Raw genomic sequence first — 25,337 nt, 5'->3', positions numbered from 1 at the left:
GTCAGGTTTAAAAGCGCAAAGTGGTTGTGGCCCAAATTTTTCTCCCAGGTCTTTCCAAGCCTACTGTGGTTTATACATTTGTAATCTCTTCAAGACAATGACACCACCATCTATTCCCTGTTAAAGGATATATCTTCTAAATACACCTCTGAGTACAGCCGCGAGGCCTAATCTATTAAATTAGGGAGCCTGACTATACTGAGATTACTGCTTGTTTGGAATAAAACTATCCAGTTAGGAATGTGACCATGTACTGTGAAAAATAAGCAATGACAGCTGCAAGACGTACACAGAATTTTAGGGAAAGATTAAATTTTCTGTTTTCATCATTTTAAAGGCATAGTCATAACACCCTATTTAGATAGGGCCTGCATAAAAATGATAACATTATTAAAATGGCTTTAGTGTTCAAAACATCCAAGAGTTTTATTCAACCGCTTGGAGTAAGAGATTGTTGCTTTTCTCCTTTTGAAGACCTGAAAATCTATTTAAAATTGGTGAGATTAGTATTGTTTCTAAAGAAAACTGTATTCAGGAAGGAAAAACAATGAATGTGCTATTTCCGAACACAGAACCTATGCCCTAGTAGTCTTGTATGGTGCTGCGCAAGTTTTTAAATAGGTCTCAGCAGTGCTAGGAGAATGCATCTGATCCATGCAAACTCCACCCAAAGGATCTGCGCTGTCAGATCCTGAATGTCAGATAGAAGAACAAGCACCTGTTTGATCCAAACCTAGTCAGGAAAGGGACACCATGCGTTTATAAAGCAGTGAGTCAGTCAGCTTCAGGATCACGGAGTAGGCTCACCAGTCCAAGCCTGGAGCTCAGAGAATCTCCAGAGGTCTATAGGACATTTCAAATGGGGCGCAGGGCAGAGGGGCTCAGCCAGTAGAAACATTTCACATGGAATTATCTAATGTTTAGCCTACTGCTGCCATACTGCCAGAATAATCTATTCACCGAAATGTGTAGTAGAAGCTGAAATGAGCACAAAACTTCTCACACAGTCTTCTATTGAACAATTTATTCAAGTTTCTTATGAAGGGAAATGTTTTATATCCTTGGTAGGGTTCAAATGCCCTTTTATCAAATCCTCTTGCGCCTGGCATCATTCTCGCACATGAAATTTATTATTCAGTGAACATGTCAGTTTAGAGATTTGGCCGCCTTCCCGGCTGGGAAGTAATTCAGTCGCTTGAAGTACGAAGTGTCAAGGAAGCTATGTACTCCCCACAGAGACAGGTCTTGAATTACCAAAAAATAAAATAATAAAATAAAACTTTATTTTTGTCCATTATTGTGGGATACAGTTGGCAGTAAACAGTACCATTTTTTGAAAACCAGCTTAAGGTGGCCAGTCATTAAGGACATATTATTCAGTAAATGAGAAGTACTCTGAATTTGGAAATGGCTGCTGAATTCTATAAATGCTCTGGTACTTTGCAACAATGCAGACAGCATTAAACCATCGCTTGATAAGATGGAAGAAACAACTGGAAATAAATAGACTGTGCTTGTGTGAGCCAGAAAAATGTTCTGGAGGATTCAGCCAGCGGAAGTGGTCCATGTGTCTAGTTCAGTCATCTCATTCCCAACCAACCCTCATCTGCCCCGACGTGAATGAGCCAGATGATAAGTGGTGCAGACTCGGGAGTGAGACAAGCAGGGTGTGGATGCCACGGCCTCTACCCCCACCGCTCTGCACCTCAGTTTCTTCATTTGTTATGGGGATAATGATAAGCAACCTCACACAGGTGTTGGGAGAATTAAAAGAGCTAACGCAAGCCAATTTTTAAAAAGTTGTATCCATTGAAGGATACAATTGTCTTTTTTCTCAACTGCAACGTAATTGAAGGAAGAGCAAGCACAGATTTCAGCAAACATGCTGAGCACCAGTTATATTCTAGGCACTATGTTAAATGATGGAGACATAAAGAAAAATAAACATCTTGAAAAAAATAAATGTCAAAATAGGTGGTTCTAAAAAGGGGCAGCACTACTCCACAGGGGATCAAAATCTGTGGGGTTATCTTGAGCTAAAGCAATACTGACAGTTATTGGCTGGGGCTGTCAACATCTCTGTTCAGTAGACATGCAGAAATGTAAGAGACCAGGGCGAACGGGGGTTAATAAATGTTAGCTGAGGGGTATGAGGTAAGGACAAAAGACAACATTTTCAGTAAACAATCACATGCCACAAAGGAAATTTTCCTACACCATCCTTAATTCTGTGAGCGGCCAGCTTATTTTCCCTAATTCCTTTCCTTGTTCCATGCCAGTGGTGCTCCCCAGGTTTGTCACATTATCAGCACCAAAGTATGAAGGTATCCCTCTGATCATAGTAACCAAAGCATGACAGCCTCCTGCTTCACTGCTGGATAGAGGCCATCTTTAGTAGATTTCCAAACCATCATACTATCAACTTACTCTTTGGAAAGTGAGATCTCCTTCATTAGAGTGTGAGAATTTGCACTGTATATATTCCTCATGGTTATAGAATCTGGCTGGGTTCAGTTCAATACATAAACCTAATTGCTACACATTTTTCTGTTTAAACCATCAGGACAACAGGCTCATTCAGCACCAAATCCTAGGAGAAAGCAATCTTCTTCTTCCTCCAGGGACAGCTCCTTGAGTCCATTCCTCGCAGTGTTTGAACATCCTGAGTTGATCAACTGAATCTAGCAAAATCTCATGGAGTTGGATCCCTACCTCACGTCATATGCAAAAACTAATTTAAAATGGATCAAAGACCTAAATGCAAGGGCTAAAATGATAAAACTCAGAAGAAAACATAGATGTAAATCTTAATGACCTTGGGATTAAGCAATGGTTTCTTAGATGTGACACCTTAAGCACAAGTAATGAAAGAAAAATAGATAAATTAGACTTCATCAAAATAAAAACATTTGTGCTTCAGAAGACACTATTAATAGAGTGAAAAGAAAACCCAAAGAATAAGAGAAAATATTTACAAATCATATATCTGATAACAGTCTAGTATATAGACTATATAAAGAACTTCTATAAATCAACAATAAAAAGGCAAACAACCCAATTAAAAATGAACATAGGATTTGAATACACATTTCTCCAAAGAAGATATACAAATGTCCAATAGGCATATGAAAAGATGGCCAACATCACTAGCTATTAGGGAAATGCAAATCAAAACCAAGAGATACCACTTTAAACTCACTAGGATGGGTGTAACAAAAATTACAGACAATAATAAGTGTTGGTGGAGATGTGGAAAAACTGGAATCTTCATACATTGCTGATGGAATTATAATATGGTGCAGCTGCTTTGGAAAACAGTTTGCCAGTTCCTCAAAATGTTAAACATACAGTTATCATATGACCCAGTGGCTCTACTCTCAGGTTTACGCCCAAGAGACTTGGAAACATATGTCTACATGAGAGCCTGTACAAAAATGTTCATAGTACCATTATTCATAAGAGTCAAAAAATGGGAAAAACCCAAATGTCCATCAACTGATGAATAGGTAAACAAAATACGGTATATCCATATAATGGAATATTATTCAGTCCTAAGAAGGAATGAATTATTGATACAAGGTACAACATGGACGAATCTTGAAAACACTATGCTAAATGAAGGAAGCTAGGTACAAAAGGCCACTTATTGTATGATTCCATTTATATGAAATGTCCAGAATGGGCAAATCCATAAAGGCAAAAGCAGATTAGTGGTTGTTAGGGGCTGGGGGAAAGAGAATGAGGAGTGACTTCTAATGGGTAAGCACTTTCTTTCTGGGGTAATGAAAATGTTCTGGAATTTGATGGTGCATAACCTTATGAAAACACTAAAAACTTCTGGACTGTAGACTTTAAAGGGTAAATTTATGGTATTTGAATTATATCTCAATGAAAAAAAATCTCATACATAAGTTTTTTTTCCTCGATCCCCTGGTTGGAACAAGTTCCTCAAATTGTGATTCAGGTCTCACCTCTCCCCTGAGGGACTCCTGGTGTTCTTTTCTCATGCAGTCATTATTCTTATTCCCTGTCCTATATGCCTACACTGTGCCTACGGCTGATCCCAACCAGTCTGTCCCAGTGTTGTTCTGTCTCCTGAGGGCATACTCTGTATAAAACAAAAAGAATATTTCTCAAACTCACTATTGCATCCCATTCATTATAGCAGAACACTCAGGCTCCTATGTGAGGAGGATGATATTCAACTCATCTCCAAACCCCTTCACCCTTCTCATCAACTCCCTCCAAAGTAGGTGTAGTCTCAGCCGCTCTGGTCCTACACCACAGAGAGAGGAAGACACATGCAAACTCGGGCCAGAAAAGGCTGCACTCAAGGAATGAAAGTCTCTCAGAATTTTAGGCACCAGGAGGAGGAAGTGTAGATTTATAGGATACTTGATATCCTCCTATGAAGTAATGAGTGGTGCCCACTCAATCTTCTCACAAGGACAAGTCTGACTGTGACTGAAGTCAGGGTGAGAAGGTAGGGTTTCTGACCCATATTCCAATGTTCTTTTCACCACTTCATTTACCAGGAATGCCAATCACTGAGCCTGAACTTTAAAAAGAAGGAAGAATGGCAATGAGGTACAAATACTAACCAGACCAGAACGAGGTTCTTAAGGGGAAGGCTGAGGAAGAAAAGCAAAACAGTTATTAATAGTATGGGGGCATTACAGCCAAACCGTAAGAAATATGTTCCACTGATTTTGAATATTTATCCATAGTATAATGATTAAACTACTCTCTTCACTGATTTTTTTTTAACAATCCCAGGCAATCAAGTTGTACAATGCTTTGGCTGCATGATTGCCTAATTGATGCATCTTTCATTGATTTAGCAGCATTCACCACTTGGCAGCCAAATTTAGTTTAATTATTAAAGTACCAACTGAATGTTTTATTTCCCACCTTCTGCATATTTTAATCCAGGTGTATATTTCATTCCTCACACTAAAGAGCTAAAGTAAACCTGCTATCTTACCATTTCAGCAAAGCTGTTTCTTTGTCAAAATGAAGTAGACTAAGCCATCTATGTGCCAGGCTCCACACCAGGCAGGGGGCACAGGACAGACATGGTCCTGTTCTCGCCAACTTACATTCCAGTGGGGGTGATGCACAGACCACAAGCAAGTCCAGACAAATAAAACCACCACAAACTGTGACTAGTTATGAAAGAAACACAAGGGGCAGAGCTAGAGGAAAGACTCCAGGGTGAAGGAGGGGAACCTGCTTTAGGCGGAGTGACTCGAGAAGATTTCTTAGAGGAGGTAACATCTAAAGTAAACATTTCTCTCAGCTGTACACTGGCTCCGATCTCCTTTATTCTTTATTATTGACCATCATTGTTCTAGAAACTTGGAACTAACGTGCCAGAATCATCCTGAACCTCTCTTTCCCTTGTATCAACCAATGCAAGTCAGTGTGCTTCCGTTTCCATTATGGAGTTGAAATTTAAATCCCTTGCACGCTCCTATGCCTGGCACCCAAGTCAGCCCCTTACACCTCTTGGAGAGAGATTGGCATCAGCTCCTCTCTTCCCCTGGGTCCCTCATTCAGTTCATCCTTCTCACTGTGCCCCACTATTTTTCCTAAAACACAAGTGGCTCAACGTAGTCTTCCAGATAAAGCTCAAACTCTTCTTTCTGGCATTCAAATCCTTCCATTATCTGGTTCCAAAGTATTTTGCCTGCCTTACTTCCTGCCGCCACATCCAGCACAGTGCAAACTGTGCACAGGTGGGGCTCTACCCTGTGACTTCCTGCCCCGCCATAAACAAGGCTATGCTGGAGAAATATTTGCTCATGAATGAAGAAAGTACTGAGTGCAAATCTGTCCCATGGGGCCAGTGCTTCCTTTCATCACTCTTTTTCTCAATTTCTGAGCCCAGAGACTCTCTAAAAGCTTCACACTTTCCACAACAGCTCCTGTGAACGTAGTCACGCTGAGCACAGCCAAGGTGGGGCATGTGCTGCTTAAAGGTGGAGACTGTCTATAGGACAGTGTGGTGGTTTTCAAACATTTTTGAAAACAACACATAGAAAGATAAACATCAGAGCTTATCAAGTTTAATGGTTTTTGGGTCTTTCAGCCCAAGCACCACTACCCCCTCTCCCCAAGAGAAGGTAGCATTTACCTAATATTTTTCACTATATCATATTTCGATTGTTGCTTTAGTCTCATCTTAAGCATTAAGCTCTGGGTTGACAAAGTTTGAGAGGCTAATAGTTAAGTGGTTAAGACTGCCTGGGTTCAAATCCTGGCACCAGCTCTTACTAGTTTTCTAACTTTGGACAAGTTGTTTCATCTCTCTGTACCTCATTTCTTCATCTTTAAAATGAGGATAACAGTGGTACCCACTAATTAGAGATGTTGGATTAAAAGAGTTAATATATATTTAAAATAAAGTGCTTAGAATAGAATCTGGCACACATAAGCACTCAGTAAATGGAAACATTGATATTATGCCCATTAGGCCAACACCGAGCCTCATTCCAAGGTCATCAGTCTATCCATGCTTCCCTTTTCTTCTTGTCACCAATCTCGCATGGCTTCATATCTTTCCAAGGCAATAACTGCGATCACTCTTGGCAGCCTGGCTGTGAAGAGGCAACTCTAAAGAACCATGGTTCTTTATCCATCTTTCTCTGGTAACCTAAGTCCTAAGGAAAGAAGGAGAAACATGCGGTACGCATTTCACCACCCCCACTTCATCTGGAACAAATGTTAACTCCTTACTAAACCAGGGGTGGCCTCAGAGTCTTTCTCAACACAGTACTCCAGGAGCCCAGTAAATGACTCCAGTCCTAGACCAGAGGACATGTCCTCATCTACACTCAGCATCCTGATCAGGTGGCAGCACACACTTCTATAGGCCAGGTGCTAAGTGGAAGGTGATTCCTCTAGCTCCACAGGAACTACTGCATTCCTACTGCAGGGCCTCAGATCCTGAACTCTTCTGGCTGGATTTTGACCACAAACTGTTAACAGGAATAATCATAATAAGAGTACCATACAGGAGAGTCATGAATACCACAGGCTCTGACTAAATCCAATACCAGTTTTGAAACTTACTAGCAATAGTCTCTTTAAAAAGTTAATTGATAAAGCCTCTTTTATGAAATGGCTTATTATTTATTTACCCTCTGTCGTCAGCTTAATCTGAGAATTAAATGAGAAAATGCATATAAAGCACTTTGCAAAGAGCCTGGTACAGTACTCACTAAATGCTAGCTGTCATCACCAGTATGAGCACGAGCATCAGCAGAAGCAAGTCTCTTTTATCAGCTGTCATTTCTTCAAGCTCCTCATCTATCCCACATGACCCCAATTTCATGAGATCCGGTCCCATGCAATCCCTATGGAAATAACCTTGAGACATCTCGAACTCCAGACGATCTCTGCGAATAGCGGGTACTGACACTGCCACTCATCTCGACCTTCCCAAGTTCCTACTGCTTCAAGAGGTAGTTTTTTCCCAGTGCCCCAGGGCTAGGCATAATTACCCCAAATTTCCCTCTTTTGACATTGATCACAACTAAATCATCACAGAGGAGAAAAAAAGCTTTGTCCTTCTACTCTCTATTCCCCCGCCCCCCAGGCACTCCAGAAATCTTCCACTTCTTCTGGAGTTCACTCTGATATACAGCAGAGAGAGTCGTCGTTCTTATTTCTGCTCAGGAAATGGGGGAATATGGGTGCAGATGAACCGGTAAATGAGATTCACAGTCCAGGGACACAAATGCAAAAGGAAAAGTAGGCCTGTATGAATGGTGCCCGACAGCTGTGACATTCTGTGACATGAGTAAGTCCTTCATAGCCTGATTAAATGCCACCTTCTCTACAGTGTCTTCTCTCAAGTCCCCTCTGGATAACAGAACTACTTTCAGAAAGACCCAGACGATAAACAAAGCAAGCAAAGGCCAGGGGTGATCACACCATCTCTCTTCAAGTCGCAGAAGTAATCACAGAAGATGAAAGCAAGCATCATGCAGCCCAGGACTTTTGAACTCCCAGCACATAATGACTTCAAGCTTCCTTTTGATTTGAGAAATTCTCTTTAATATATACCAAGTCACACTCCCAATATAGTCAAATATTGATAGAGGTTAGTTACTTAAAAGACCAACGGCTAATGTGATATATCAAGAGACTTTTGAGTAATTAAAAACAACTTTTACCACTCCACTTTTATGTCAGTTAGACTAGTTTTAGTAAACCCCCCCTCCCTATCGGAAATACTTGAAAGCTTGAGCCATCATCCATGAACACTCTGGTTCATCATCGTGCGAATCTTTGAACAGTTAATACCTTGAAGAAAATACTTAAACTGGAACATTTTAATTATATGCTTAATATGGGTGTTGTTAAAAGATAAGAACATCTGATTTGAACTCAATTTAAATTCTGCTGAAGTTATTAACATGGTATAAGAAATTATAAAAATGATCAAGGGCTTATAGACCAGCTTTTATTAATAGAGCAAAAACAAAGTTTAGGTGTTCCATTTCTACAGCTTGGATTTTGTGCTCTAATATTCTCTCCTTTTTGTGTCACAGATCTGTTTAATTAGTTGTTTCGAGGCTTCTGAGGGCCTCATGGATTATTCCGTGTCATACGCTGCTTTAGTGAGCCACATCTCAGCACAAACCAGGTTCAAGCCCTGAGAAACCAAGTCAAATGTTGAAAAGTGGATCATTGCCACTGAGCCCCAACCTCCTTTCCCATATATTTAAAAACACTGCAGGGGCTGCCAGAAGGAGTCAGAGTGTACCACCTCACTCTTAAAAAGAACCCTTTCTACTTAGTAGCTTCTGGGGAATAGGAAACCTTTAAGGGAGAAGAGATTGAACAGCCTCTTAGGTGATGAATAGCATATTGGCTTTGATAGGCCAATATGTTTAATATGTGCCAACTAGTATATCAAAATAATATTCATCACCTGAACTCTAAGAATTTCCTCTCCCCTCCTGGGAGCTAGAAAACTCCCTCTCTTCCTCCAGAGTCCAAGAAGATCGCCATATTCCTTTTTTTTTCTCTTCGAACATTCTGGTTTTGCTTCTCAACAACTTCAGGACTCTCTCCTTTTAGTCCGGAATTTTTCAAGAAGGCAGTATCCACATCTTGGACCATAAGTCTTTGCTGAGGAGGGCTTTCCCGTGCATTGTAGGATGTTTAGCAGCATCTCTGGCCTCTATCCACTGGATGCCAGCAGCATTCTCCCTCCTTGCCCACCCTCAGGTTCTGACAATCAAAATGTTGCCAGACATTGCCAAATGTCCGCTAGGGGCAAACCACTCCCACTGCAAACCCCTGCTCTAGCTGAATGAAAGACTGACAGATTTAGTCAAAATATAGTACTTGTCTTAATGGAAAATGAGACTGGTGACATCTAAAATCCTGCTGTGTTCGCTTGATAGCTAACTGTTTAATAATTCTTGATGGCGAATTTTCGGTTAATTCTTTATATAAACTAGGACTGTATAAATATGCTTCCTTTGATATTCAACAATGTTTTAACGACTGTTCGGTAATGGAAGCTCCCTTGCTTTCCGTGTTTATTACCCTGATCCGTCTCAGTCAGAAACTGGGAAGATGGACTGAAGTCTGACAGCCTTAGTCCAAAACCTTGAACCCTTGGGCGCTGCACCAAAGTCCAAATAAAATCATCTTGATAACATAAATAGCACCTGATTTCAACTGAAATTGTATGGAGGAAACCTCAATAGAAAACAGATGGTGATGCTCTTCAAGCGGTTTAAATCATGATGGTTTAGTGGAGAATACGTCATTCACTGCAAGAATCCTAGGGTCATGTAGAGAAATAAATCATTTTTAAACTAAAATTACTGGACTCATGAACCAAAACAAAACAAAGCGAATCTTCTTTTCTTCACTTTGGTTATCTGTGCCTTTCCGGCCTTTGGCTCTGATGAAAGGGGACTGTGGTCACTGAGCCCTGTGGTCACGGAACCCCATGTTAGGTGCTGCTACAGCACTGAGAACATGGCAACCCTGGGACAGTCATTAACTTTTCTTCACCTGCATCCTCATTTGTAACATTAGAAGCGCAAGCATTGCTGGAACTAAAAAAATCATGTATATAGTATCAGATTTGTGGCAAACACTAAATAAATGGTAGGCTCCCCTCTCCTCGCTTCAGAAAACCATTTGCTCATCCCTTAGCTTATGGACACAACTCTTGTTTTGAAAGTCCTTTCTTTTTTTTTTCCTTCTTCTTCTCCCCAAAGCCCCCCAGTACATAGCTGTGTATTCCAGTTGTAGTACCTTTGGTTGTGCTATGTGGGATGCCACCTCAGCATGGCCTGATGAGCAGTGCCATGTCCACACCCGGGATCTGAACCAGCAAAACCCTGGGCCACTGAAGTGGAGCGTGCTAACTTAACCACTCAGCCACAGTGCTGGTCCCCTTGAAAGTCCTTTCTAATAGAAAATTTCAAATATTGAAAACCCTATCTCTATTCATTTTTATGGGTAAACCTATGATCAGTAGCTGCTGTCCCAACCGTCACACATGCAAAATAAAATCTCAACTATTTAAAAACCTATCACAAAATCACTCAAGCAAACATGATTCAAACAGGTTTTGCAAATTATCATAAACAGCCTAATAAATGTACTTTACAGCCCCCTTAAAGCCTTGAAATTTGGTGAGATAGAAGCAAAGGCATAAGTTGACCACTTCCCTTAGGGAAATTCCTCGGGGAAGGTGCCGGCAGCCTCCACACAAGCCCAAGGCAGTGAAGCCAGGCCTGTCCTTTGCCTTCTGGCTTTTCTGAATCTCTGATACCAAGCTTGAGCCCTTGTGAACTTCAGTTTTTCTGCATTCTCCTCTCCCTCTTCAGCTGCTTCCCTTTGAGATCCGTCAACAAAGGAAGTCTTCTGTTGGATAACGGTGGGGGTGCACACACCGGGGTCTCTCTGTACCTCCAAGGGGACGGCGTCCCGGCGTCTGCACTGGGCCAGACTTACAGCACGCATTCATGCCTTCTCTCTGCTCTCAGCCCAACCTGAGCAAGGACCAGCTAACGAGTCCTCTTTTATTTTGTTGCTGTTTTTTAAAAAAAATCCATAAAGTTGAAGAATGTTTGTAAATAGAAAGTAAGTATAAATATCTACTATTCATAGAGCTTAAAATTTAAAACCTTAAATTAAGGTTTATAAGCAGAAGCATTTTAATCACTAGCAAAATCTGGATTCTTCATTAGTCAGAACATGGGGCTTGAGGGCACAGAATTTGGGGAAAGCTTCGCCGTAACTAAGGGGCAGTAGCAGCTTTGGGCAGGTTAAGTACAGGGAATGATGACCAGAACCTTCTTTGTTTTCCACCCTGAAGAGTAAGACGCCAAAGGCTGGGTGCACAGAAAGGAAGGAATGGGCCAGTCTGCAGCCTTGGGGCGTAAGCAGAAGCGGAATAAATTGTTTCCTAAAATATTTATGAAAAGTTTCCTTCTCTAAGGAGACTTCTGGTAAAGTGTTAGACAGCAGATAGGAACAAAACCCTGGGCTACTCCAAGGAGAAAAATTTTTATTTTAAATAATAGCAAATTCTGAAGATAAATGTAATCAAGGTATGTGGGAAGCACGATTCTAAGACGTCCTCCCAGAGCCCCACTGCCTTGTGTATACCCTCTGCATCATCCCCAGGAAGGTTAGTATGAGGGACTGTCCCCCTCTGATTAGGTAATGTTATGACACATTTGATGTTAGGAAAGGGAGATTATCTGGGTGGGCCTAACCTAATCACATGAACCCTTTAAAAGTGTAGCATTTTCCCTGGCTGGAGGCAGAAGAGAAAGTCAGAGATTCAAAGCCCTAGAAGGATTCAACACACTGTTACCAACTTGAAGGTGGAGAGAAAGTAGCAAAGAACATGGGAAGCCTCTGGTTGTTGAGAGTCATCCCCAACCGAGAGCTGGCAAGAAGAGGGGGACCTTAGTCCTACAACCACAAGGAAGTGAATTTTGCCAGTAATTAAATGAGCTGGGAAGTGGATTCTTCCCCAGAGCCTGGAGATGAGAACTCAGCCCAACCGACATCTTGATTTCAACCTCTAAGACCCTGAGCAGAGATTTCAGCTGTGCTGTATGTGAGCTAATAAACAGATCTGTTTTAAGTGGCTAACTTGGTGGTAATTCGATAGGCAGGAATAGAAAACTCCCACAGACTACTAGTGCATAAGCCAGGTAGACGTGACCAGAGCTGGTCCAACATTGTGCTGGGTAGAGGTGGGCCTCAGAAAGTCAGACATAAGGACAGACAGAGACCATCCCAGCCACAGTGCCCCAGATGGACTCACGGGGGCTGCCTTGGTCCCCTGAAGCCAGCTACCCTACTGGAAAGCACATGGATCCACATACATACTAGACAGTCTGAATCTAAATTTCCTCATCTATAAAATGGTTTCTGGTGCAAATGTAAAGAAATAGCCTAGATAAAGCATCTAGCAGGGTTCCTGACATGCAGTAGACATTCACTGAATGTTGCCTTCCTTCTCCCTTCCAGTCCCTTCACCATCCTCTGGTTTTCTAAAATACCAAGCTAATCATCTCCCAGTTTACAAACTTTCAATGATTCCTCACCTCTTATAAAGTAAAATCCAAGTTCCTTAGTAGATCACGGAAAGCCACTCCTTCCTTGTATCTTAAAGTCCAACCACACTGGACTATTTATCGTGCTGTGAATATCTTCTGCTGTTTCTTTGGTTTTGTTGCCTTTAAACATGTGGTTCTTTTTATCTGGAATGCCTTTCCCATTCCCCACCTACCAGGTGAATTCTGTTTCATTCTTTAAAACCCAGCTCAGGTATTACAACCATAGTAAACTATTCTGGGGAGGTTGCAGACAATGGTAACGACATCTTGCTCTAACATACCGAAGTCCTTTGCACACATATCTACATTTGCACTTGCCACATGGTTGCGTTGAAGAGTTTGGACTAGATCCTGAAGGCAACAAAATACCACTGAAGGGTTTCAATAAAGGCACGACATGGTCATGTGTTCATTTTAGAAAGATTGCTACGTATGTGGATTGGGGAAATGGATTTTAACAGGGCAAGTCTTGGGGCAAGGCAGTAACCCCAAGCTGTTTCAGTAGATCAATGAGACAAAGTGAGGGTCCCAGCTAAGGAATACCCATCGGAAAAAGTACTGGTGTACATCACCTGTTTGGGAACAATGAAGGCCTGACCAAAAGAAGGCAACTTCAGAGAGAAAATGTTTAGAAGCAGGTGAGAGGGACTCACACTACTGTAGATGAGCCATGACTGGTTCGAGAATACTGGCCTGGATAAGTCTTTAATAGGCTAAGATGTGCTAATGGGCCTGATTTGGACCAACTCCAAGTCGTGGTAGGATTCTGAATGAGATGTGAAGAAAGTTCAATTCAATGTAGATAAAGCTGGTCTAGGATCAATTAAGAGTGGAGCCAATCATCGCAATTACAAATGACTTAATTGTCCCTCAGTAGTAGAGAGGCTGTTTGTTTTTCGCAAAGTGTCAAACATTTTGAAACACCAAAATTGGCTGCTATTTCTTTCCTTCTCTTTTTAGCAAATGAAATACCGATCTATTTTGTTCGTGATTGTTCTCAGAGCCATATACATGTGCAGACCCTAAAGAGACTTAGGACATGAAAATATAATGATGCCAATAAAAGGCATTACCCTCTTCCTTTTGTTGGTGTTTTGCCCTCCTCACTCCCCTGTCCAGGCTCAACCCATGCCTCTCACTGGGGCCCCTCCTGTCCAGTCAGCACTGGGGCTCAGGCTCACCAACCCCATCCCCACCAGGGGCTGGCACTGAGGGCCACTTCAATGCCTCCATACTGACCACTGTGCCTCCCTGAGAAGCTGGCCCAGGACAAGATGTCCCAATATTGGCAACCAGATTCTTGCTCCCCAAGTTGCTGTCTGGCAGACACAGAGACATACCTTTGCTAGTCACTGGGCTCCGCCTTGGTTCACTATCCCTGACTGCTGTGAAAATAAATAAAGAAAACCTCATTCAAAATGGAGTTGCCCTGAAGGGGAGCTCTCATGTATGTACATTTGGTTGCAGCTTACTTTACATTCCTGGGCAGGAAGTAGCTTACTTTATACACCTTGGCAGGAGGAAGAAAGGTCTTCTTGCCCAGCAACAACCCAGCCAATGAGAAGCCCTCAGAACCCCAAAATTCTTGCTTTCCTCCAATGGACTTGTGTTCATAACAGCCCTACCCAACTTCCTCCTTTCTTCTATAAAAGAATGCTCTCCTCCTTTGTTTTTCAGACTTGCCAATGGTTTGCCATAGTTTGCTTGTCCTGAATTGCAATTCATTTGCCATTCACAAATAAACTAATTTTGCTGGTAAAACAACTGGCTATTCCCTTTTTAAGGTTGACATTACATCGTGTCAGAAGTAGGACCTGAAGGAGACAAACCTGCATAGGACTGATGACCCCAAGAACTGTGTGCAGTACCCACTCAAGCCCTTTGTGTTCTCTGCTTCCATGAATCATCTTCTTCCTTTCAATTTGGTAAGTCTCCTCTCAGATTCAGCCTCCCTCCCTTTGGTTGAGCTCTCTGACTTTATTCAGGATCTATTTAAAGGTTTTGTCCTTTCTGGTGAGTACTCATTTGTTTTTCTGAAAACTATGGTTTTGAGCAATGAGATCCCAGTCCTCTAAACTGTCTCAGGAGGTCCTCCTTCTGGGACCCTGGCCAGTTATGTTTAAAAACTATAGCCCCTCTCACACAATTTTAACTAAATCGGCGAACCTAGCTAAAGTTAATTTAGTACTCCAACGGCCATTATGGGGAACTTTCAATCTCCCTAAACTTGCTTTCCTCAGAACTAAATTAGAAAACCATGGCTCTAAAATTAAACAGACTGAATGGGATGCCTATTTTAATTGGTACCTAGAGGCTTCCAAAGATATCCAAGATTCTAAATTTGCTTCTTTGCAAAATACCATTTATAAACTAACCAAGGTGAACAATTGAAAGAAGTCAAAATGTCTTCTGAGGCTTCTTCTCCCCTTGCCCGTCTTCTTTGTCTCCAGAGCCATCTTGTTCCCTTCCCCAACTTCTTTGTCTCTGGGTGTATAGCAGCCATCTTGTGCCAAGACCCTGCCTCTGACGCCATCTTCCTCTTTCCCCTCTATCCTTCTTTACCTGAGTACTCATTGTTTACTAATCCTCTGTCTGAACTGCCTTTCTACTCTGAAGAGACTATTAAACAGTTATCTCTTAAAACATAACCACCCAAGTTTGCACGTGATCCTCCTCAGATATCTTTCACTCCTTGGTCAAAGGCTGAACTAAGTACCATAGTTAAAGAATTTATCAAACCTAGCGAAAATCCTCAAAAGTTTTTGTAAATGGATTACCTCCTGAGATTAGTGGATTGATAAAAAGGCAGAAAATAAGATGGGAGACCACCAGTCTCACAGAACTCATGACCACAGCTGACATTCCAAACCTGACAGGATTTTTTTAGGCCTTCTCTAAGCTAAAAGTACCCATAGGGAAAGAAGAACATTCCAACATGGGTGGATTGGTGTGTAAGTCCTTTGATATCATTTAGGTAGCAACCAAATTCTTTGAGAAATTAAAAACAGTTGTCGTTGTTTTACCAATCTAGTGTTTACAGGACCAGAGGTATGGCTCCAGAAATTATTTAAAGTCCACCAATCCTTTTTACTAATCCCCAAATCTCTCCTATTTATCTCAAAAGCACTGTAAATTCAGCTTTGGGAAACCAAACTCTTTCTTGGAGGAACTTGCTTCTTTCTCTGTGCCTTTGAGATGTAAATGTTAGCTCTTATCTAGGCCATCTCTTTAAAGTACAAACTTCACAGAGGTAACTCTTATCAAAAGAAAAAAAAAAGGAGGGAAAGGTCATTTGGAACTTGACTTGTCAAGGACAACTACAAATCTTAAGTGTCTTCTCCACAAATATTAATAAAAAATCTTTAGCCATCTGAACAGGTAAACTTAACTTATTCCAACTGCCAAAGCAAGATTTGGACCTAACTGTTCTTTTATAAAATAGTGAGTTTTGTATTGTACCTGTTTTATAGCTAAAATTTAATGGAAGCTATAGGGACTTTGTTCATGTCTATCTGTGTGTTAATGTATGTCTCTCTATATATGTTATAGATGTTTGATATTTTTCTACTTCCAGATGGTATTGCCAACATTAATTTGTAAAGAGCTTTATTTAATTGGCTTAAAATTTAAGTGCTTATGAGTTTAGTATTCCTAAAACTCAGAAATATAGAAACTAACCCAAATGTTTTTCAAGTTCAAATGATCTAGAATTACTCTTTAGTAAATAAAAGCTAGTTTAAGTTTGTTGGTTTAATTAAAATAAGTATGTCTTCAGAGTTATCAGAGTTAAAAATAAAGATGTATAACTTTTATTCTACCTGGGTTTATTAGTCAAATTAGTTCATGTTATCTCTGTAGCAAAATTTGTCAGCAAGAAAAATAACTTGGGATGATGGCTGACTTTAATGTCTCATAAAATTATGTTTAGTAACCTAGAGATAATTGTTGGGATCAAGTTATTTACATAGATGTAAGCAAGATAAGAGTTTTTAGGTAAACTTTTTAGCGAATTATGTTTTATGGTGTGTGTACTTAAAAATAGCTTCCAAGGGGCAAGCCCAGTGGCGCAGTGGTTAAGTGCACATGTTCTGCTTCGGCGACCCAGGGTTCGTGGGTTCTGATCCTGGGTGTGGACATGGCACCGCTTGGCAAGCCATGCTGTGGTAGGCGTCCCACATATAAAATAGAGGAAGATGGGCACAGATGTTAGCTCAGGGCCAGTCTTCCTCAGCAAAAAGAGGAGGATTGGCAGCAGATGTTAGCTCAGGGCTAATCTTCCTCAAAAAAAAAAAAAAAAGGATTGGAAAAAAAATAGCTCCCAAATCTTTTTGGTAACTTGAAACTTTAGGGTTTTGCTACAATAAATAAAAGAAATTCATTGAATATCCAGATCATTGCCAAATAAGATAAAATGTTAATCCCACAACTAGAAGGACCTGCAACTAAGATATACAACCATGTACAGGGGGTTTGGGAAGATAAAGCAGAAAAAAAAAAAAGATAAAATGTTAAACATTAATTACTGAACATAGGTTTCTCTACTTTTGGCTTCTCATTGCAGACAAACTAGAGATAAATTTGGGCCTGTTAGTAAACATGTCTTGTGCTTTATTAAAAGATTGTACTATGAGAAAGCACATGTTTCTAGAAATTACTGCCACTCTAAAGAATGCTGGTGTAACAGACAGTTCACAATTGTTCACCTCTTAGTTTTCACCAGAAATTAAAGTTTTTAAGGGATAAGAATTCTCATTACTATATGTAATTAAGAGTACTAGAAATAATAAAGAGAAACAACTCAGTGTGCAAGAAAAGTAGGATGTTTTTTGGTTAGAAAATGTATGAGGTATGGACATGCATTTTTGTTAAAGGAAAAGAAAGTAATTTTGTCCTAAAGAGAGGCTGAAAAAGAGGAAAAACATAGGACAAAATCCAACTGTAAAAAAGGAAGTGGAAAAGGAACTTTTGAAAAGGAATTTTATATATGGTCAGAACTGGCTAAGATAGCAATAAATTTAACCAAGTAAAAGAGTTTTAATAAAAAGCTGGTGCAAAATTAAAATTTGTGTTTTTTTCTGTGAAAGGGACAAAGTTTTCTTGGACCACTGGCCTGCTCTTGCTAAGAGACTGGTAGAAGTTTCTTTACTTTTTAAATAATCTGCCTAAAAAACAAGGATTTTGTGTTTTCTCAAAATAATTTGCTATGTTCAAAAAACCTGAATCTTCTCTGTTAAAAGAGCTAAGGGTTTTTTTTTGTTTTTTTACAACTATTTAACTTTCTGTATTTGTCTCTAACATTTTCTATTGTCACTTTGGCTAAATGGATAACTAAGCATTGTTTCACAGTGACCTATAATCCTATTTGACCAAGTGTTTTAAAATCTTTTGATATTTATTATAAACTTCCCAAAAGACAAATCCTAAATAAAGTCTTTTTGACCTGAAAGTAACTTTGGGGTTTTCCAGAGGGCCCCTGGAACATCTCAAGAAATTTGTTCTCCCCCCTTATAAACAGAGTAAATTAATTAGGCTTATTTGGTATGTTAAATCACATGCAAGGATTGTTAAATAAGAAGTGATGCTGAACCTTCTTAGATTATATTTATGTAGATTCTTCTTAGATTATATGTATGTGGATATATGTTATTAATATATGTGTTCCAGAAATTATATAAAATTCTGATCAGTCATAATTCTAGTTATCTTAAAATCTTATATGTCACGGAAATAATTTCCTTGTCAACTGCATTGTAATGAACGCTAATCAGATCTTTAACAATGCCATTCTTAAGTCTTCTGTCATTTACTAGAGTTATTGTTTTACTCTGATGCTTTGATTTAAAAAAAAGTTCCTACAAAAGTGCTTCATCTTCAAAGAGCTTTGACAAGTACTCTAAAATACAGGTTTCTGATAACTTTAAGATCATAACACCAAACTGGGTAAGAATTTCTAAAACTCTAATGGAGAACTGACTACTGTAATGTTTTGTCTTCCAGATTTAAAGGACTCCTTTTTCTTCTCTCCTCTAAGCTGTCTAAGGCTTTCAGCAATTTGGTATAGTGTATTTTTGCAGCAAGGGCTGAAGCATTTGTCTTTTTCTCCCTGCCTGATCCCTCTGGGATTCTGAAACTCTTATTAAGTATTGTTATTTTTCATGACAATACAAGCACTTGCATAAGTTCAATAAGAATCTGTTCTCCTTGTAACAGGATGCCCAATGCACCTGGCTCCTGCTTCTTTTGATCCCGAGCTGATAAAAGGAGATGCACTTCAAAACCGTAAAGGCCTTATTGCTTCCAGTGAAAATAACTCTGCTTAGTAGAGCAATCTTTTCACAGCATGCTCTCGGGAGGTAAAGACCTCCAACATCATTCCTTGCAAGCTGGAGATTTCATCCATTGGAAAAGATATCTTCAGAAAGATTCTCTTTAATCTTGCTGGAAAGGCTCCTATCAGATCCTGTTAACCAACCCTTGTACTGCCAAACTCCAAGGAGTAAATTCTTGGATTCATTTGTTGCATCTAAAGAAAGCACCACAGCCCAAGTGGACCTGCACACCAAGTGGTGACCTAAAAGTAAAGATTTCCAGGAATTGAAGCAGACAACAGCTGGAGGAGACAGCTTTCCCAGGATGACTGGACCAGGCCTGTATACCTTTTTTCCCTTGCTTATTCTCAAACTGCTATTTTGATAAACTCTGTACCACCGCTTCGCAACTGGAATTCCCAACAAGTACCTTTTGTTTCTGATTTATTGCTTGATATTATGCTAATAATACTGCAGTCCCCTTCTAGGATTGGGCCCCTGTCACTGCCCTGCTGCCCAGGCCTGGAAGAAATAGGAAGTAACACTGACCTCAGGGCTAATGCCTGTCAAATACTTTTATTAAGCACCTACATGGATGAACTCATTTAATCTGTGCAATCTTCTGCTCATTTTGCAAAAGCAGAAACTAAGGCCGAGTAATTGGAACATTACAAAGGCAGTAGATGCAGAGTAAGCATTCAAATTCAAGTCTGTCTGACTACAAAGTCCAAGTTCTTTCGTCAATTTAACATAGCTTTCCCGAAAACTGAAGGCTGCTCCTGAACCCCAGCTGTCCAGGCCTGGGCCCATTAGTGCTGGATTCACCTTCTATAGCTCACTCTCCCGCAGCTGGAGTTCCCATTACCTTTTAGCCCTCCCCTCAGGCTCTGGCTGACAGCAAATAGACAGCTCTGCCTCACAGACAGGAGTTACGAGTCCATAAACCATAGACCTGTGCTCTCTTGTCTTGTTCAAATCCCAAAAGGTAAATCCCAGGATTTTAAAGGTTTGGTTTTTAGAGAGGTCTTTAATCTGATATTCTTCTTATACTGTTACTTAGTCTTTGATTTTATATTCTACACAAATGTAAATCTACCACAGAACAATATCACTAAATGAGCCCAAAGAAATTTAGAACCAATATTGAATATGGGTGAGTTCCTTTGCCTTTGTGTATAAATAGTCAGAATTTCAATTCTAGGATGACAGTTTGACAGATGGACCAGAGGGGGCTGCGAGCAATCCTCATAGAAACTCGTCTGACAGAGGAGGAACTCCTCACTTAATCATGTCTGAAATGGAAAAGCCCCAGGATTAATCTTGAAAACAAAGGCCAAGGCTGACCCCCCTTCCTTGATCCACCCCCATCTGGACCCTCCCATCTCTACTTGGCTCAGAACACTGGAGATGCAACTCCCTTAGACAGTTCTACTTACATCTGCCTCCAGGTATGTAGGGTGCAATTACAGCGGCTGCATTCAGAAAATATTCACCTGGGAACTACCTAATGCTGATGCAAGTGTGCACAGGGGGCAAAAATCATTTTGCTTGTAAGCTAGGGGAACTAGCATGAACTTGGCATCTTTCAGAAAAAAAATCACGGGGCACATTTAATTCAAGTGAGCAGTTTTGTGAAAAATATTTTTAAGTGATGGCCTGGATATTATAACTTTAAAACTATGGAACAGGTGAAGGAGAGAGAACGCAAGGAAGCAAGTGGTCCGTGATTATACAGCTCAGCTGGCGGTTATGTAACTCTGGATCAACAGCACAAAAAATTGAAAACACGCAGAATGAGGTGAGGTGGAGGTAATCTGAGCTGACAGTGTTTTCATATTTCTGTGCAGTGCTACTCTATTTTCTTGTCACAAGGAAGGAATCACTGGTGCAAACACAGAATGCTAAATGGATTGGAGGTTTGGGAGACAGAAGAGGGACTTACTTTTAAACTGAGGTTTAAAGGATTTTCCAGTCCTTCCTTGAGTGACCTGATGGCATGTTTCTCAGAATGGAAAGCCCTCTGCCTAGGCAAATGAAGCATGAGAAGGCTAAACTTTCATCACGTCCAGCTTCCCCAAACCAGGAGCCAATGTTGATGTTGGTTCCAATCCTCCAAATAAGAAACCCCCATGCCGTCAGACTCACTGCTGCTCTGTACCATGGTACATCAAGTAAACTTCACTGCCAAATACTGCTGCCTGTTCCTGCATAAAATATTTTTCTTTTTTTTTTTTTTTTTTGAGGAAGATTAACCCTGAGCTAACATCTGCTACCCATCCTCCTCTTTTCGCTGAGGAAGACTGGCCCTGAGCTAACATCATACCCATCTTCTTCTACTTGATATGTGGGATGCCTACCACAGCATGGCTTGCCAAACGGTGCCATGTCCACACCCGGGATCCGAACTGGTGAACCCCAGGCTGCCAAAGCAGAACGTGTGCACTTAACCACTGAGCCACTGGGCCGGCCTCTAAATATTTCTTAAATCCGTTCTTCCATTCCATCCCACAGCTTGGTCCAGGACCAGGCTATTCTATCTCTGTCTTCATGTTTGCTTGTTTGTTCATTCATTCATTCACTTACTCACTCATTCATTCCTTTCATTCAATAGACCCTTCTCTGTACTTGGGGAAGACCATGGCATATGAGCCCCAGGGGAGCTAAACATTTAGCAAGGAAAAAATTAAACATATAATAACACTTAAAATTATTCACAGTCAGACATAATCACATCCCAATCCTCCACCCTCATCACTGCCCAACTTCCTTCCCTCTCTGTTTCTTTTCCAGAGCCCAGTGCATCTTCTAACATACTATAGCATTTCTGGGTTTCTTATGCTTATTTATTTCCTTATTTGGTCTCATCCTGTTAGAATGTAAGTCTACAGGGATTTTGTCTATTTTGTTCACTGATGCATCCCAAGCACCTAGAACTGTGCCTGGCTCATAGAAGATATCTGTTAAATATCTCTTGAATGGATGAATGATTGTGATAAAGCCTATGGAGGAAAAGTACAAGAAACGTTGAGAAAGAATAACTATACATTCTAACCTAATCTGGGGAGTGGGGAGGTCTGGAAAGACTCTTCGAAAAAGTCACATTTAAACTGAAACCTGAAGGATGATATTAGCTAGGTGAAAGGGGTGGAAAGTGTTTGTGGAAATGAAGCAGCTCACACAAAGGCCCTGAGGTGGGCAGAAATGATGAACTAGGTGGAGATCTGAAGGATGGCGAAGTCAGGAAACGGGGGCACAGGGGAGGGGGTAATGCTGAGGGAACGTGAATCTGGTAAGGGGGCAGGGCCTGGATCACACAGGCCTGTAGGTTATAGTAACATTATCTAGCTTTTAACCTAAGAGCTATGGGGAGCCACTAAAGGGTTCTAGCAGGGGAGTGACATGACCTGATGTGCATTTTTCAAAGATGACTCTAGCTGCAATGTGGAAATGGCAAGAGTAGTTATAGACAGAGGGATACATTTTTGTGGTAGGCCAGGCACGGGATGACAGTGATGGTGGGAGAGATAGACAGGAGGACAGATTCAGGAAATACACAGTAGGTAAAACTGACAGGAATTGGTGGTTGATTAGATGTGGTGGAGGAGGAAGTTCTCGTAGATGACTCCCAGGTGTCTGCCTTAAACAACATGGAGGATGGTGGCACCACTTACTTTGATAGAATATCCTAGAGCAGGCACAGATTGCAAGGAAAGGGGGAAGGTCAGGAATTCAGCTTTCAGCAAACTGAGTTTCAGAGGCGTGGTGTCACCCAGATAGAGATTCTGAGAGAAACAGTGGATGTCTGCTCGGATATTCTGCTCTCCAGGAAACCTCCCCTGATTGTCCCACTGAAGCACCCCCTCCCACTATCTGTAACCTCCACTACCATGTCAGCCCCCGAGGGCAAGGACCACATCTGTCTTGCTCACTGCCATATCCCCAGCATCTAGAATAGTGCCTGGCACATAGAGAGGACTCAATAAAACTTGTCGAATAAATAAAGGAGCTCAGGAGAAACACTGGGCTGGACGTAGAAAACTGAGTGGGCAGTGAATAGAGATAGTATGTGAAGCCATTGGGCAGATGGGCTTGTTGGAGAGAGAAGAGAAAAGGACCTAGGATGAAACCCTCAGAAGAAATGGAAAAAAAACCCTCCAAAATGTAAAATGAGGTATTAATGACAGGAAAGTTCCAAAGAGGCACATTTAATATAGATATCCAATTCTTTCCACGTTACCCTTCTGGCAGAATGTTCTCCCTGCTTTAGCTCATCAACAAATTTTCTTGTAACACCTAAAATCTTACTCCCATTTCAAACCAATGTGTCTTCTTCAACCATTCACCTTTTCTGCACATTCAGGCTCGGCAGCACCCCTCACTCACTCTGGCTGGGACACGCAGAGCCCCACTCCAAGAAAAGGCTAATTATCAGGATTAGTCCCAAAGGTTAATGCTTATCTATTATTATTATTATCATCTGGTTTCCTTATGTGTTAACTAGACCCAGCTTAAGAACTCAGTCAGAAAATACATGTCCACGGGAATAAGTATTTCATGCTCGAAATAGAGCCATGACTTGGAAGTACCACTTCATCAATTCAGAATCCACCAAAGGGGACTGCTACACCTGTGAAATTAGTTTGGACAAGAGCCAAGACCCTAGAGCCTAGAGGGCAAGTCAGTTTTATTTCCATGCTAAGCTTTGAGTGCCAAGTTCAGAAGGATTCCAAATGCTTTGTTCTAATTTCTCATTAAAAGCTCAAAACAGTATGGCAGTTCCTAAAAAAATTAAACATAAAATTACTGTATGAGCCAGTAATTCCACTTTGGTGTCTATACCCAAAAGAATTAAAAGCAATGACTTGAACAGATATTTGTATACCCATGTTGCAGCATTATTCACAAGGCCAAAATGTAGAAACACACCAAATGTCCATGGACAAATAAATGGATTAAAAAAATGGATGAACAATGGACTATTATTTAGGCTTAAAAAGGAATGAAATCTTTTATTGAGTTAACGATAGGTTACAAGCTTGTGAAATTTCAGTTGTACATTATTGTCTGTCAGTCGTGTTGTAGGTGCACCACTTCACCCTTTATGCCCACCCCCCACCCCACCCTTCCCCTGGTAGCCACTAATCTGTTCTCTTTGTCCACATGTTTAAATTCCTCATATGAGTGGAGTCATACAGAGATTGTCCTCCTCTATCTGGCTTATTTCACTTAACATAATTCCCTAGAATAAAAATAAAAATAAAAATAAATAAAAAACTGTAAAAAAAAAAAAAAGGAATGAAATCTGATACATGCTACAAATGGATGAACCTTGAAGATATCATGCTAAGTGAAATAAGCCAGATACAAAAGAATAACTGTTGTGTGATTCCTCTTATATGAGGTACCTAGAGTAGGCAAGTTCAGAGACAGCAGGGTGGTGGGTGCCAGAGGCTGGGGGAGAGGCAATGGGGACTGTTTCATGGATACAGAGCTTCAGTTTCGGAAGATGAAAAACTTCTGGGGATGGATGGTGGTGATGGTTGTACAACATGTGACTGTAGTTAATGCTACTGACCTATACACCTGAAAATGGCTAAAGAGGTAGGTTTATGTAGATTTCACCACAATAAAAAACAAACAAGCAAGCAAATAAACCAAAAACCTCATAACACCCCCGAAGGCAGGCATTATTATTATTACTCCAATTTCACAGGTGAGAAAGCTGAGGCTGAGTGATTTCAAAAGACCTGCCTAGTAAGTGCAGAGCTTGAATCTTAATTTTATGCTAAATGATGTTGTTCATACTACTTTGGGGAGAAGATTTTTGTGTTTCCTCTACAATTTTCCCCACAGCCTCACTCACAACTTTAAATTATAAATCACCATCTAGTCACTTTATTCCTTTGCTGAACTTTAAACTGTCGATGAAAAGAGGGAGAATTTCATGAAGTTCAAGAGAATCGGTGTCTGAATGTCTGCTGAAAATACACCCTGATGACATAGTGGCATTATCCATGCTCCTCTGGTGTGTAAAGCTTGGTCACTATGGACAGTTTGCTCAGATCTGTGGAAATCTCACATCTTCTGAGCCCTGAAGATTTTTTTTCATAGGTAGGTGTTAAACTGGAATTTATGGGCAACAAAAAAATTAGAAATTCTTAGTACTTAACTAAGAAATTTTCCAACATATATTAAACTTGTAAGTAGTTTACCCAAAGAAAAGGCCAGAGATGACAAAACTGACCAATATATTTTCAAATTGAGAAGACATATTTAAACTAAAACTGTTGAAAGCCTAAGATCAAAATTATTCCCTCCCCTCTGTGAAAACAAGGGAGAGGGGAGAAAAGTGAGAACCTTTATGTTACTGTGATACCAAGGTCTTCGTTCTCTCCTTCTGTGTTCAGTGCTTCAC

The 25,337-nt window shown here is 40.6% G+C and overlaps 1 protein-coding gene across 3 annotated transcripts in view; it reads right to left on the bottom strand.

Moving 5' to 3' along the window:
- The window catches only part of MTUS2 (microtubule associated scaffold protein 2), a 560,716-nt gene that overhangs the window by 188,201 nt on the left and 347,178 nt on the right, over positions 1-25,337 (bottom strand). The gene's annotated exons all lie outside the window — the stretch shown is intronic.

The sequence above is a fragment of the Equus asinus genome, chromosome 11, assembly GCF_041296235.1.
Source record: "Equus asinus isolate D_3611 breed Donkey chromosome 11, EquAss-T2T_v2, whole genome shotgun sequence".
Taxonomy (NCBI): domain Eukaryota; kingdom Metazoa; phylum Chordata; class Mammalia; order Perissodactyla; family Equidae; genus Equus; species Equus asinus.
The sequence above is the reverse complement of the archived record's forward strand: the minus strand, read 5'-3'. Positions and strand labels throughout refer to the sequence as shown.